Source organism: Neovison vison, chromosome 4 (assembly GCF_020171115.1).
Source record: "Neovison vison isolate M4711 chromosome 4, ASM_NN_V1, whole genome shotgun sequence".
Lineage (NCBI taxonomy): Eukaryota > Metazoa > Chordata > Mammalia > Carnivora > Mustelidae > Neogale > Neogale vison.
In genome coordinates this window covers 202,927,137-202,941,752 of record NC_058094.1, presented here as the reverse complement: position 1 = coordinate 202,941,752, position 14,616 = coordinate 202,927,137, and the positions used below count along the sequence as shown (strand labels likewise).

The following is a 14,616-nucleotide window of genomic DNA, read 5'->3' as shown; positions in this document are numbered from 1 at the left end:
GATGTAGAGTTCAGTAATTCATCAGTTGCATATGACACCCACTGCTCATCACATCACATGCCCTCCTTAATGCCCATCACCCAGTTACCCCATCCTCCACCCCTCCCTTTTGTAACCTTCAGTTTGTTTCCTAGAGCTAAGAGTCTCTCAAAGTTTTTCTCCCATTCAGTTTTCCCTCCCCTTCCCTATGATCCTATGCACTGTTTCTTATATTCCACATACGAGTGAAACTATATGATAATCGCTTTTTCTGACTGACTTATTTTGCTCAGCATAATACCCTCCAGTTCCATCCATGTCAGTGTAAATGGTAAGTATTCATCCTTTCTGATGACTGAGTGATACTCAGTTGTGTGTGTGTGTGTGTGTGTGTGTGTGTGTGTGTTTGTATATTAGCTTCTTTATCCATTCATCTGTTGATGGACATCTTGGCTCTTTCCACAGTTTGCCTATTTTGGACAGGGCTGCTATAACACAGGGGTGCAGATGCCCTTTCAGATCACTAAATTTGTATCTTTGAAGTAAATACCTAGTAGTGCAATTGCTGGGTCATAGGATAGTTCTATTTTTAACTTCTTGAGGAACCTCCATACTGTTTTCCAGAGTGGCTGTACCAGCTTTCATTCCCACCAACAGTATAAAAGTGTTCCCCTTTCTCCATATCCTTGCAAACATTTGTTTTTTCCTGTCTTGTTAATTTTAGCCATTCTGGTCTATAGTTCTTTAAATAATACTTCCATTAAACCCTTTCAGGTATAGCCTTTGTGCTTACCATTTCCTTCCTGCTAGTACACGGACTGATACACCATGGAAAGAAGGACAAATTGAGAGGGATCGGGTGAGGAGTGCCATTGGCATTGGGACACAGTTACATGTGGTAGGGGACATGCAGCTTGGAAGGAAGAACACAGAATACAGAGAATATGGGCAGGTAACTAGCTGGCATTCTAGATGAGCAATTGGCATTACAGAGTAATAGCAAGGAGTAGTGGTGTGAATTGATGGACATGTGGAGTAGGGGAGTGAAGACTCTAAGAGAAGGTAGTCTTTGGGAGAATCTGGTGACCAGGCAGACAGAATGAGAGAATCAGGGTTTCCAGACATCAAGGCTTCAGGTGCCAGAGTTCTTGTCTCTGGGGCTTGGCTAGTGCATGGAAAAGCTTCAGTCTAGATGATTCAGTTCCTAAACAGTTTGTTACTGGTTTGTTTACTTCATATGTCTGTGTATTTGTTCATCCATTCATAAACTATTTATTGAGCTCCTTCTGTATTGTAGGCTCTGAGATGGACACCAAGATTATAAAGGTGAATAAGATACATTATCTGACTTCATGGAGCTCACAATATACCAGAAGGTAAAGACACGCATGAATGTAATTGCAGTACATGGTGAAAAGGTATCTGTAGCTAGACATATTCTGTAGTATCGCAAATGAAATATGCATGAAACTTAACTCTTCTTCTTAGCCCATCCCTTCCTCTACCATTCCATTTCATAAACAGCACTGCTGTGACCTTGTACCAGGGAAGCAAGATGTGATTCTTTTTAACGAAGGCACTAGTTTATCCCTTGGTCCAATGACATTCCTCTTTTAAAAAAATCTGTTTGTATATTGTTATCAGAATGTTTTTCTTATTTATGATTCTGATGCACAGGCAAGGGCAAGAACCACTGTATTAGATATAAATTCACCCTAAACCAAGATCATAGTCTTTAGGGAATGAAGTGAGCTGTATCTTGTGAGGAGTGTGTGTATGTGTCTGGGAAGGGGAAGAATCAAGTGTTTCTTGCTAAGTGGATATATGGTCTTGGAAGTTGGTATGATTGGTGAAGATGTCAAAAATTCAGTGTGGTTGGCTGGCCAACTATGAATCTCAGTATGCTGTTATTTGCTAGGAACCCCAATATTCAACTTCCCTCATTGTTGTCAGCACTTTTTGTTCTTAGGGATTATCTTATGCAGATTGAACTCAAAAAAGATTGAAAGCCAAAATGTCTGTTTATTATTAATCTGCTATTAGAAGTACATGCCATCTCTTGATAGTGCATTCTCTCCTGCTCAGGGAAGTCTGTGTTACGATGCAGTCTGGATGCAACCTTCTACAGAGGTAGATATAACATAACGTAGAAACCCTTCAGCTTTGGCCCCTTCTGTATGTGAGGAATGTAAGTGCTGGGAACTGCTGGGAGGTGTAGTGTGTTCTAGGTTGAGAGGGGAAGCCAGAAGACTTTTTATAGACACATTTTTGGTAAATTGCTTAAAGAGATTTCAGAAGAATGGGACTTGAATTTGCAAGTCTCTAATAATTCATGGTGAATTCTTGTCTTTGTATAAATATTTACTTTTGTATTTAATTTTGAATTCACAATTTTGCCTTTTATATTAGGAAGGTCCCTAGGGGCACCTGAGTGGCTCAGTGGGTTAAGGCCTCTGCCTTCAGCTCCAGTCATGATCTCAGGGTCCTGGGATCGAGCCCCACATCTCTGCTCAGTGTGGACCCTGCTTCCCCACCCCCTCTCTCTGCCTGCCTCTCTGCCTGCTTGTGATCTCTCTATGTCAAATAAATAAGTAAAATCTTTAAAAAAAAAAAAAAAGAAAAAAGAAAGGTCCCTAGAGGAGGCCTGACTAGCTCAATTGATAGAGCATGTGATTCTTGTTCTCAGGGTTGTGAGTTCAAGCCCCATGTTGGGTGTAGAGCTTACTTTAAAAAAAAAGGAAAGAAAGAAAGAAAAAAAGCAAGCAAGCAAAAGAAGGTCCTCCAAATTCTATTTCCTCTAAGTCTGGATCTACCCCTATGTCTCTAGTGTAGGGACATAGACATTCTGCCGGCTTAGCCAGAGGACATGCTGTCATTGCACAAGATCCTGTTTACCTTTTTTTCGATTCCATGTATCTCACTGCTCTTCTGTTAATCACATTATTCCTGTAGGCAGAAAACAAGCAATTAAGTTACAGTTCATTTATATTATTGTATCCCATAGAGATCTTCATGAGAAGACAACAGGGTCTCCTAAAGAAGAGCTGGGAAATTTCTTAGTCTTTAAGCAACTTGTTTAAAAAACAATTTCTAAATTTGGCCACTTCTCTCTTTTTTACTGTTGTTCGTCTGTTTCATTCGACGGTGATACTTTTCTGACTTTTTTCTCACATTCTGGGGGTTATTGTGCCCAGTGTACCATGTATTATAATAACAATGATGCTGCTTTTAAGATAGAATTCAACATTTCTCTAATAAGCTTTTTTCCAGCCTACCTAATGAGGGAGCATAAGTTACTGACAAGTTGTCAAGAATGAAATGATAAAAACAAGTTTGCTTCCACCACTTTTCTTTTCACAGGTTTTTGTAAGTGAGATACTCTTGCTAAATGGGTCTGTAGAAATTGAAGGGATAAGGCCTTTTCTCCAAAATCCCTAGGCAGAAGTCTTCTAAAAATAGGACCAAAGAGCTTCATTGTACCTGTATTTCAAATTGATTTTAGAGCTCACAGTGGGGCTCTAAGTCAACTTCAGTTTTTCTAGACATTTAGAGCAAATAGTCTTTCAAAGATCAATCTAACAAAGTGATCTTGACTTTAAATTCCTGCTTATGCGGTTATTGTACGTTTTCATCTTTTTTATTCATCATATGATTTTGTTTTGTGTCTTCAGATAGTAGCACACGAACAATCACCCCAACAGTGGATGGCAGCCTGGCTCTTTGGCGATTTGCAAGTATATTAGTTTCCTAGGGCTGCTGTGGCAGAGTGCCACACACTGGGTGAGAACCACAGGAATTTATTATTTCACAGTTCAGGAGCCCAGAGTCTACTATCAAGGTGTTGGCACCATTATGCTCCCTCTGTAGTCTTGAGGGGGAGAAGGAGAGAATTCTTTCTTGCTTCTTCTAGTTTCTGGTGCTTTTAGGGTTCCTCGGCTTGGCGCAGCATAACTCCAGTCTTCGATTCTGTCTTCCCGTGGCCATCTTCCCTGTGCCTTTGTGTGTTCTTTTCTGTCTCTTATCATGGCATTTTCACCTGAATCCAATATGATTTTATCTTAACTCTTACTTTAATTTTATCTGCCGAGACTGTGTTTCCAAACAAGGTCACATTTTGATGTTCTGGGTGGACATGAATTTTGGGGAGACATTATTCAACTCAATATAAAGGCATGGAAGTCCATTAGGTGCTTAGGGACGCAGTTCCCTTCCTTTCAGGTGAGAAGATTCGGCGTTGTGGCTCAGCGGATTGCACAGCCATGCTTCCACAAGCCAAGCCAAGGAGACTTCCCAGAAGCCAGGAAGAGGCTGAGGCTGGAAGGAGGCAAGGGCAGCCTGTGCCCTAGAAAGAAGGGTATGAAGGTACCACAGTATTGCTAGCTGTGAAAGGTTTCCTGAACTAATTTGCTGCTGCTACTGCTGCTGCTGCTTCTTCTCCTTCTCCTCCTTCTTCTTTTCTTTCTTTTTTAAGAGAGAGACAGTGAGCACAAGTGTGAGCGAGTGGCTGGGCAGAGGGAGAGGAAGAGTGAGAACCTTAAGCAGGCTTCAAGCTCAGCACGGAGCCCAATGCGGGGCTCAGTCTCACCGCCGATGACCTGAGCCAAAAGCAACAGTTGCACACTTAACAGACTGAGCCACCCAGGCGCCCCCAAACTAGTTCCCTTCTTAAAATTCAGTAGAGAAACTCTAAGATTTGGGTGTTTTCACAAAACCTTTGACTCTTTTTCCTTTTCTGAAATACATTCCTATTCTCAATGGCGGCTCTTTCTTGTTTCCCTTGCCCTGGACTTGCACACAGTGAATACATTTTGCTTTAATTCTCTGCTGTAAGCCTGGCCCCCTTCACTCACCTCATTCTTTATCCTTGTTTTTTCCACTCTCCCTCATTTTGTTCTTTTCATTTCCCTGTTTTACCGGTGGTCCAGACCTATTTCTTTCACGTTACTGCATGGATCCCTCGAGCATGGTGTGTGTAGCATGAACGGTAGACACTGGTGGATTCCAAAGACAAACCCGAGTCTCTGACTCCTAGGCGTTTATACACTGGTGTGGTGTTTGTCTTGACATATCTTTGGCATTGTGGGCATTTAATTTCTTAGGGTAGGGAAGTGTTTATTTAAAGTAAATGTTTACAAAATACCTAATAAACATTTGGAGTTAGTCTATGTATATTAGTCTGGGTAGCTATTTTGTATAGCTATTTTGTAAATTCTTGTCTTTTGCCTTTTATCTGTTTTATTTCAGAGGGTTGGGGTCCTTCGGTACTAGTAAGTGATAGTGACAAAAAGGCCTGTGCCTACCATGGGCCATGTCAACAGTACACCATCCAACAGGAATATCCTCCTTTGGTGTTCTTTTTCTGTTCTTTTGAAATTTGTCTACATTTTTCTGAGTAACTATACAAATGGAAATTATGAAAGTCAGTTCAGTGTTGGACATTTTCTGCACCTGATTTTCTTTCTTTTTTTTTTCCCAATTTATTTATTTTCAGAAAAACAGTATTCATTATTTTTTCACCACACCCAGTGCTCCATGCAAGCCGTGCCCTCTATAATACCCACCACCTGATTTTCTGCTTCCTGCACCTGATTTTCTGCTTCCTGCTGTGACCTTGCCTATGCTGAGCTTATTTCCCTTAGCTGTTACTTCTTATATTGCAAAAACCCACAAATTTTAGAGTGTGTGTGTGTGTGTGTGTTTCTCCTTCCTAGTTCTATGGTTAGATGACAACAGTAAGAGGTTGGTTTCATACAGTACCTCACCAGGACTAGGACTAGAATGGGAAGGTCCTGACTCCTGAACCTGGCCTGCTAGTTGTCTCTGGCTTAATTACATTTACAAGTACTCCAGAAAAACTATACTTGGGTTTTATTTTTGCTTTGATGACCTCCTCCCTTCTTTCTCCAATCTTCTCTCAGTCCCTCAGTCACCTTTTCTCGTGAGACTTTCATTCAGACAAGATTCAGAGGAAAAGCACTGGGTTTTCTTCCTTGATTTGGATTTATTAGATCCATCATTTGTCAGGGACATATACTCCAAAATTTGCATTCCTCAAATTTTCTAATATTATTATAACTTATAATTCTGAACCAATTTATAATATACAATGGTATGTAACTGAAAACTTCAAGTCCTAGTAGACTTCCAAACCAGTTACTAAGCAAGCAATGATGGGCAGCAAACTCACGCAGTGAGGTACACCTACACACGCGTAACTCTCACAGGATGCCAAGACCCTGGATAACACTGTGAAACATTAAAAACCAGTAAAGGTTGATGCTGGAACTGCTGAAAACTTACATTTTCTTGAATTTTATTTTTGTCAGGAATGCTTGTTAAGGACTGCTAATAGTGGAGGAGGTAAACTAGGAATTAGATTTCTCTGCTTTTTTAGAAAAGGATGACCCAGGTCATCACTATCTCCATCCAGAGCCTGTTTGCAGGAATTACGGTTTATCTGTGGGTGGTTCCTGCTTCTGCTTTACTTGATCAGAGTTTTAAATTGCTTGAAGATAAAGAAGGTATGTTTCATACCTAAGATAACTGGGGAGACAACAATAGTAATTGTCATTTAGAAACTTTGCCTTCCTAAACTATTTTTTTTTAAATTTTGATTTTGCACTATCTACAAGAAACTTGTCTTTATAACAGAATAATTTACTAGGGTGGGCAGATTATAGATAATATAATAAAAATTGCCATTCACGTAAGAAATATAAAGTCTTGCAAAATAGAGCAAACTTAGTAGCACGCTAGATTGCTCCCACTTCCTCCTTCCAAATATCCATCGGTTTTCTCTTTATGGCAGAGTTCACTTAAGATTGAGAGTGGATTCTAAGGAGAAGATAAGACAGAATAAAATAGTAAGCACTAATAATAGTTCACATATATTGAGAACATGCTTCACTTAATCTTTCTGAGAACTCTATGATATATGCCACCGTCCTGACAAGGAAAATGAAGAGACGAAATAGCTTGTTAGTGAGTGGAAAAGGAGGGATTAAGTCTAGGTCCTGCTCACTTGCAGTGTTCAGATGCCTGACTACCCTCATGATCTCTCAGGAAAGACAGAACCAAAGTAAGGAACAATTAGGGAAGAGAGAAGCCAAAGATGGTGGGAGAAAGAGAGGCAGCTTGAGTGCCCCCAAACAAACTTTCTAATTTAGGAGTGTCAACTTAGCACCCCACATAGGTGGAAGGGGTCTCCTATACTGAAGGTGTCTGAGGGGTTGACTGTGGAGCTAGCCAGCTTGGGGTGAATCCAAGTCTTGTTTTTAATCTCATGTGTTGCTCTTCCTCTTTATGAGAACTGTCACATTTATTACAACAAATATTAGTATGATGAAATACATTTGAATTCCCCATTTTAAGAACAGTGTTTCTCATTCACATGCTTTGCAAAATTCCTGAATGCCATAAGCATTTGAACAGTAGTTTGGAATTCACACAGGAGGGATTTGGGCCAGGTTAATATTTCTTCAAGGTGGGGGCAGGTCAGAAGTGGATGGGGTTTCAAAGTAAAGCAGGAGAGAAGCTGACTGAGCCTCATGGGTCCTTTGTGGAGTCACCATGGCCCAGGGCCCTTTCCCAAATTCATGCATTCAGGGAAGCAGTTTTGATAGCTTTCCCATGAGTGTTCAACCATTTGCAGTAATCGCAGTAACCAGTCAATATGAATCATTAATTTCAACAAGCGTTTGCTGAACTCCTTTTTTTGCTGAATATTCTCCTTGAAATCTTCTAGAATTTCTGCCCGCTTCTCTACCTGCTCTGTCCCTGAGGGACTAACATTTGTGGACTGCATCAACCCTCTGGTTTTTCTTGTGTTCCAGTTTGTAGACAGCACCAGCAGGAGATGGGAGGATAGGAGAATGAAGGGAGGTTATTCATTCCTTAAGCCAGAGGTCTATAAACTATGACCCCCAGTCCATATCTGCCCTGCAACTTGTTCTTATAAATAAAGTTTTATTGCCACACAGCCATGCCTATCCACTTAAGTATTGTCTCTGGCTGCTTTTACACTCTAAATGACAGAGGTATTGTGACAGAGACCTTTCTGGTCCTTTGCAAAAAGAAGTTTATTGACTTCTGCCTTAGATAGCTCCCTCTAGGTGAAGTTTTTTGTTCTTAGGCAGCTCCCTCCATGATGGCTAAAAGCCACCACTATCAAGTGGCACTCTCCCATAGCTTTAGCTAGAGCTCTTTCTGAGTTCTGGTGTCCATCCCTTACCCGGCCACATGAAGGCCTGTGGGTACTTCTCACTGTTGCTAGTCCCTGGGGCGTGAGAGGGAAGGCAGCATCTTTTTGTTGCCTTCCTCTGTTGCTGCACACACTTACTCCTTTCATGTCTCTTTGTCTCCTAACTTACTCGGTTGGATTGTGCCATCTGTTTCCTTCTGAGACTCTGATCTACGACATGCATAGTATTGTGTTAGAAGCAAAATTGGGAAAAAATGAGTAAGGATATATATAGCACACATATGTATTGCTTTTATTAAGGTTTTTGTGAGCTGACGGTGACAACAGGTAAGGGACGGAGATAAGCTTGATACAAATGGCTATTGTATAAGGAGAACAGTGGTAAGGACATTAAGAGAGGCAGACACAGAGAAGGGAAAGATCTTATCTGCTTGTTATTCAGGGACAGCTTCATTGAGCTGAACCCTAAAGGATGGATTAGTTTTGGAGAGGTGGACATTTTTGTAAATGAGAATTACAGAAAAGTGCACAGCATGAGGTACTGGGGGAGAGAAATAATAATTGTCCATTTCTTAAGATACTTGGCAGAGAACTTCAGATGTCAGCTTATTTTATTCTCATAATGACCCCACGAAGTAGTTCCTATTATTATTCTATTAACAGATAAGGGAACCTGGGCTTTTCTGAAAATGAAGTAACTTCCTCATGACTTACCACTTGAGGGAGAAATTAAGGCTTCTGATTCAGACTCCTAACCCTTAGCGATATAGCAAAGCACAGATGATCTTTCAGTGTGTCAGTTTAAGGCTGGTTCTACCATAGAAATAAAGCTGAGATGGCTGATTTTGGCCGAATCTTGAAGCAAATCACATGCCATGTGAAGGACTTGGGGCAGTGGTCTACAAATAGTGGATAGTCCCAGGGGCTTTTGCTCAGGCTAATGAGATGATCAGAGTTGTGTGCTTAAGGAAATATGACCTAGTAAGTGCATAAAAGGGATTTGGGTGAGACAGATCACAGAGGGATTTTAAAGGACGGAGTCAACACCAGAGATAGGGTTGACAGATGGAGGAAGAACTGAAGCAAATTTAGTGTTTCAAGCCTGGCTCAGTGGTAATTAGGAGGCTGGTGATATCAAGAATGGAGCTGGGAAACCTAATACGAAGGGAAGGCTGTAGAGGAGTCATTAGGAATATGAATCTAGAGATACAGAGGACAGTCTCAGCTTCCGGAATACGAATCTAGAGATACAGAGGACAGTCTCAGCTTCCAGAAAAGATTTTAATTTTCTCTGCACTTGGAGAACATAAGAATGTTCTAGGCTCTAGATTATTGACACAAGAGTTTCATGGTAAAACACATCTGTTTCAGTGGTACGTATGAGAAAAGGTAGGTATAAGAAAAGTCTGTTGGAGAAAGTTATGAGAATAGGAGGGACAATTACCCTTAGGCCATTGACTTCCTAGAAGGACCACAGATGGGCGTCTGGAATTTCTTCAGCCTCTAGCACTGAGGCTAGTCTTTATGAAGCACATTTCCCCTGTCCCTGTAGGGCCACTCAGGACTTTTTAAGACTAGTAAACTTTGCCACATAGATTCTTAATATTCACTGGATGTGAATATTACTACACTTAATATTCACTGGATATAGATATACTACACTTAATTTGGTAGTCTCAGTTTGTTGGACTCTAAAACTGTTCTAGGAACTGTCATCTGGCCTCACAGGCTTATTATGAAGCGGTGAAATGCTTTGAAAAGTGTGTATCGCTAAAACGTAATACACATGAGCTCACAACTTTTTTCCTGGAGAGACACACATCTCTCTAGTGTGTAATGCCCGGACTGTTTTCGTCCTCCTGCGTTTCCGGCTGTCCTCTGCTACGGACAGTTACAAACGTGGTCAATAACTGTCCTGGGAGGACGTGATGCCCCCAGCTAAGGACGCAAGCAGGTCAGAGATCTAGAAGGCAGAGGGATTTTCGGGGAGGTGCAGGGGCAGGGCATGACCTAGCACCTGGCAGCGCCGCCGATTGGCGGAGGAGAAGGTTGTTCCCTCAGGGCGGCCGCTGATTGGCTGCGGGAAGAAGAGGCATGACGTCCTCAAAAGTTGAGCAAACACCTCCTCCTCCCGGCCCCCATCCCAATTTCAGTTAGGAATTCGGAACCTACCCTCTCCGGAGCTCGGAGGCGGCGGGACCGGTCGGCACCTCCGCGGGGACGAGGTGAGGAGGGCCGCCCGGAGGGGGCTGAGCCGCCGGGCGGTGGGCTCAGCCCGCGAGATGCGCTTGGAGATCGCCGGCGAGGCTGCGACTGTCCTCCGAGAGCGGCGGGCGAGCTCTGCCTCTCCCACGCCCTGCGCCGCGGGCCACCCGGCGACTCCGCGGAACCCAGCAGTTTCCCAGACCGGGCGAGGGAGAGGGTGGCGAGCTTTGGGGCCTCCCTTGCGAGCGTTTCCTTTGGAACGAGGGAGGGCTGTCAGCCAGTTCTGGAATTTCTGAATAGCAAAGGGAAGGGATGGCAATTTATTATTATTTTTTTTTTTTCCTCTCTCTCTCTTTTTGGCCGGGGAAGCAGGGGCAGTTGTTGGGGAATAAAGGATAGATGTGGAAGTTGCAGAACGAACACCTTGTTAATTCTCGGACTGTATGCTTATTTGGGTTGGCTGGCGGCGGGGTGTGGTTGACGGAGATTTTGCGGGGCAGCCCTCTCCCTTAACCCCAGCTTTCTCTGTGTGCGGTTGCCGGTCGACTTTTCCAGCTCTGGCCTGCTTAGACAAACTCTGATCACAGACTCTTCAACCTGACCACCTCGGGCTGGCCATTCTCTTTGAGGTGGGGACTCCTCTCACCAACACCCCCTCCCCCTCGGCACCCCCCCCCAGCATACTGCTGTTCCTTGGCTATACCCTAACGGACAAAGAAGATTTAAGAAATTTGGGCACTCCTCAGCTCCTGAGACCTTGCGGGGCCTGCGTGTCCAGTGTGAGCACTTAGGCTGGGAAGGGGCACAAGCCGGCGCAGTTCCTCTGCCTGATGGAGTTGGGCTAAATGCCCTAACAACTTCCAGAAGTGATGTGTTTTTCAGACACTGATTTTAGAGGAGTGGGAGTAGGGTGGGCTTGGAGAGAGGAAAGAAGGAAGGGGGAGAGCATTCCGTAACCTGAACAAAGGTGGACATTTTTTGATATTGTGGGCCATCAGTTATCAGAATGTGGGGAAGTTGTGGCTATAATTATGCCCATGTAGCTACTCAGGGGACTGAAGGATCATTTACTCAGGCGGTAACTTTCACATATTTTATGGTAGAAATAAAAAGTCAGCAGGAGCACTTTGCATGGATGCCTCTCTGTCTCTGTGTGTATGTTTTGTCACTTGCACTCCCCCTCTGCCTTTTCCCCATAGATGAGTGAATCTAGGGGTATATGACCTTCTGGCAGTGTAAACTTTGTGGCCATTCTGCAAAGTGAGTTAGAGGACAAAGATTTAGGCCAATTTTCCCTAGTGATTTTACCACTCTTCAGAAAATCATACTTGTTTTCAGTCTCACTTGTTACTGGTATCAGCATTATCAGAACTTTACTTTGATTTATTTGCACTGGAGCCCTCTTACCCGCCTCCTCCCCCACTCCCAAGCTTTTAAGCCTTAACAGTCCTTAACAGCTCAGGATTTTGGAAGTGACCTTTGGCATGTGTGCAGTCCCCCTTTAACAGAAAAGTTTTCCAGATAATCCCTTATTAATTATCTTATACAAATAACATTGCATACAGTGGCAAGTATTTTTGGTGAGATCACAAGAAAATTCTATGGAATTAAGAAACTGCATATTTGGCATAGGAAATAACATTACTGTTTTCATTGAATCTAAGATACCATCCATAATAAAATACATCCCTATTTTAGGGCTAAAATATGAAAAATGTGTCATAAATTTAATGAAATACTGTATTAAAATGCTAAGTTATATATATTTTGAACACCCAGGCCTGAAGGGTGAAATTGAGGAGAGGGCTTACTGGGCTCCATTTTGTTTTCCTTGACAAATGAAAAGAAGGAGGGAGGGGATCAATGTGGAGCCATTGTGAAGGTCTTACTACATTGTGACAAAGAGAAAGAGAAGGTAGTGTTTTCTATTAGTGGTGTGGCTGCCCCCCCCCCTCAAGGAGTAAGCAGGCTTGGAGCCTTCTTCTTTTCTTGACATTTATTAAGTATTAATGGTGTGCAAGATAGTACTCAGTACTTTGTGCATATTGGCTCAGATAAACTTCACAGTAGCCCTCCGAGGTAGATACTAATCTGAATCCATTTTGCAGATGAGGCACAAACAGGCCCAGTTATGTACCAAGGTCACAGAGTAAACATTTATAGTTTAGCAAAAAGACAAATAAGCAGGTAAACTTTTTGGATTAGAGTCCAATTTAAAATTAACTTTGCATTCCATCTCAATGATACTAAATTTGTGGGCTAAAGACCAAAAGAGTCATGGGTTTTAGAGATCTTTGGATGACTTTGAGTAGCTGCTTGAAAACATGAATATTCTTAGACCAGATTAATTAATATTAGTAGATTCCTCCTGCCCCAAGTCTGCTGGTTTTTTGTTTGTTTGTTTTTTAACATATGGTTAACTGCTTTATAAGGAATTTAACATGGAAGCATTAAAAGAATGTACCTAGGCAACAGGAAGTGAAAGTCTGGAGGATGGTGTTGCTGCTTGCCCAAGGCTTGTTCTGGCAAGCCTTGGGGTTGGGAGGCATTTGGATTTGTTCTAGGCCATCACCAGGTGTTCTGTTAATTTGGAACCCTTTTGGGCCTCTGGGATTATTATGGTCTGGAAACCAAATATGTATTGTGGGTCACGACTCATGGTGGTGGAGCTGTGGCTTCTGCTCTTGAAGGCAGCTTTTACTTAGATATAATCTTTTTTGAATACATCTCACAAAATCTTTGCTTCCTTCATGTGATTTAGGATGGTGATACAATCAGTGATCATAGTTTATTTCATAGTAACGGAAAGAAAATGGTGGGGTATGTACGGAATTCTGGGCTTGCTCCATCTATCTATCTATCTATCTATCTATCATCTTTATCTCTAATGACCATTTTCCTTTTCACTTCTGGAAAGGGTAGAAAATACCAAGCACATTTAAAGATGTCCTCCCTGGGGCACATTGTCATGTATACATTGCAAAAATAGATAATTTGTAAATTAAAAGACGTTCTTAAGTCTTTCCCCCATTGAAAGATGGGAAGAGCGGAATGGTGGTATCGTAGAGATGTTCTATCGCTAAGTCCATCCACTCATCGTCCTCCTATCTCAGTGCATGCCTGTGCAATTCACTGTAATACTCCCGTGACTTTTTAGAGTTATTTCAAATTCCTGATTAAAAATGTATACCTTTAAAAAAATGTATACCTTAGTGCTGTTCTTGGTTTACAAAACATAGAGAAGAATCTTTTAAATTTCATTTTTGTGTTATTTGGAACATTGGCCTTTTATGTGAAGGAAACAGACTGTTTAGAAATTGGCAGGGGAAGTTATTTCCCTCTGCTATGTGACACTTCTCTTTCTACCCTTTATTGCTCTTCTTCTGATCCTCCTCCTCATTTTCCCTAGCTCTTTCTTTGTCTCTTCATCTCCTTTTCTTGCTTTGCCACCTCCTCCTCGCTCATCCTACAAACTGTCATTAGTACTGACAAGTGATCTCACTAGAACCAGTAGGTAAACCAGGGATCTTCATGCACTGTTTCACTGAAAGCATTGCCAGAAATATACCTCACATTTACTGCCTGATATTCTTGGAAAGGCCCACAAAATTCAGGACAGGGAAATCTAACACAGCCCACCTAGACATTTCCATGAAACAGACACCTGCCATGCTCTAAGAACAGTTAAGAAATCTTCACTGCTGCAGTTTCTTGATGACCTTAAAATGAAATGAATTGTGGGCCTGGAGATTTACCATGTTGAGACCAAATTTCGAAGTTCAAGCAATTACTAACGCAATAATACCTGATGCAATTAAATATCTTGTTCTAAGTACCCAGAAACCTAGAATTTACCTTGGCAATGACTCAGGAAGGATTTTCCGTGGCCCCTAGGAAAGGGATCAGTAGAAGCACCCCATGCTGGGGAGAGAACTGATTACTTACTCTATTAAAGTCGAGGCCATATGAATCTAATTTATTTCAGAAATGAGCTGGCAGCAGTTAACATACATCGGATCTACATGGTGTGGATCTGTAGGCTTTGGCTAAGAGAAAAATCCTGAGTGTAAAATATTAACCCAGGAATCCTGCTTCAGGCAGATTCCAGTTAAGTTTTTTCACCTGTAAAATGAAAATAATAGTATCTACTGATTAAGATTTTTGCAAGGAGGAAATGAAATAATGTCTGGAAAGTGTTCAGCATAGTGTTTAGCATGGTGTCTATTGTTATG

The 14,616-nt window shown here is 42.0% G+C and overlaps 1 protein-coding gene and 1 pseudogene across 1 annotated transcript in view; one reads left to right on the top strand and one right to left on the bottom strand.

Annotated features, from left to right (window-relative positions):
• The window catches only part of LOC122905436, a 67,382-nt pseudogene extending 55,635 nt beyond the window's left edge, over positions 1-11,747 (bottom strand).
• Positions 10,291-14,616, top strand: part of AASS (aminoadipate-semialdehyde synthase) — a 53,324-nt gene continuing 48,998 nt past the window's right edge. Inside the window, exon 1 of the mRNA XM_044246461.1 lies at positions 10,291-10,404. The gene's annotated coding sequence lies outside the window, so the exon portion shown is untranslated. The remainder of the gene's footprint in view (positions 10,405-14,616) is intronic.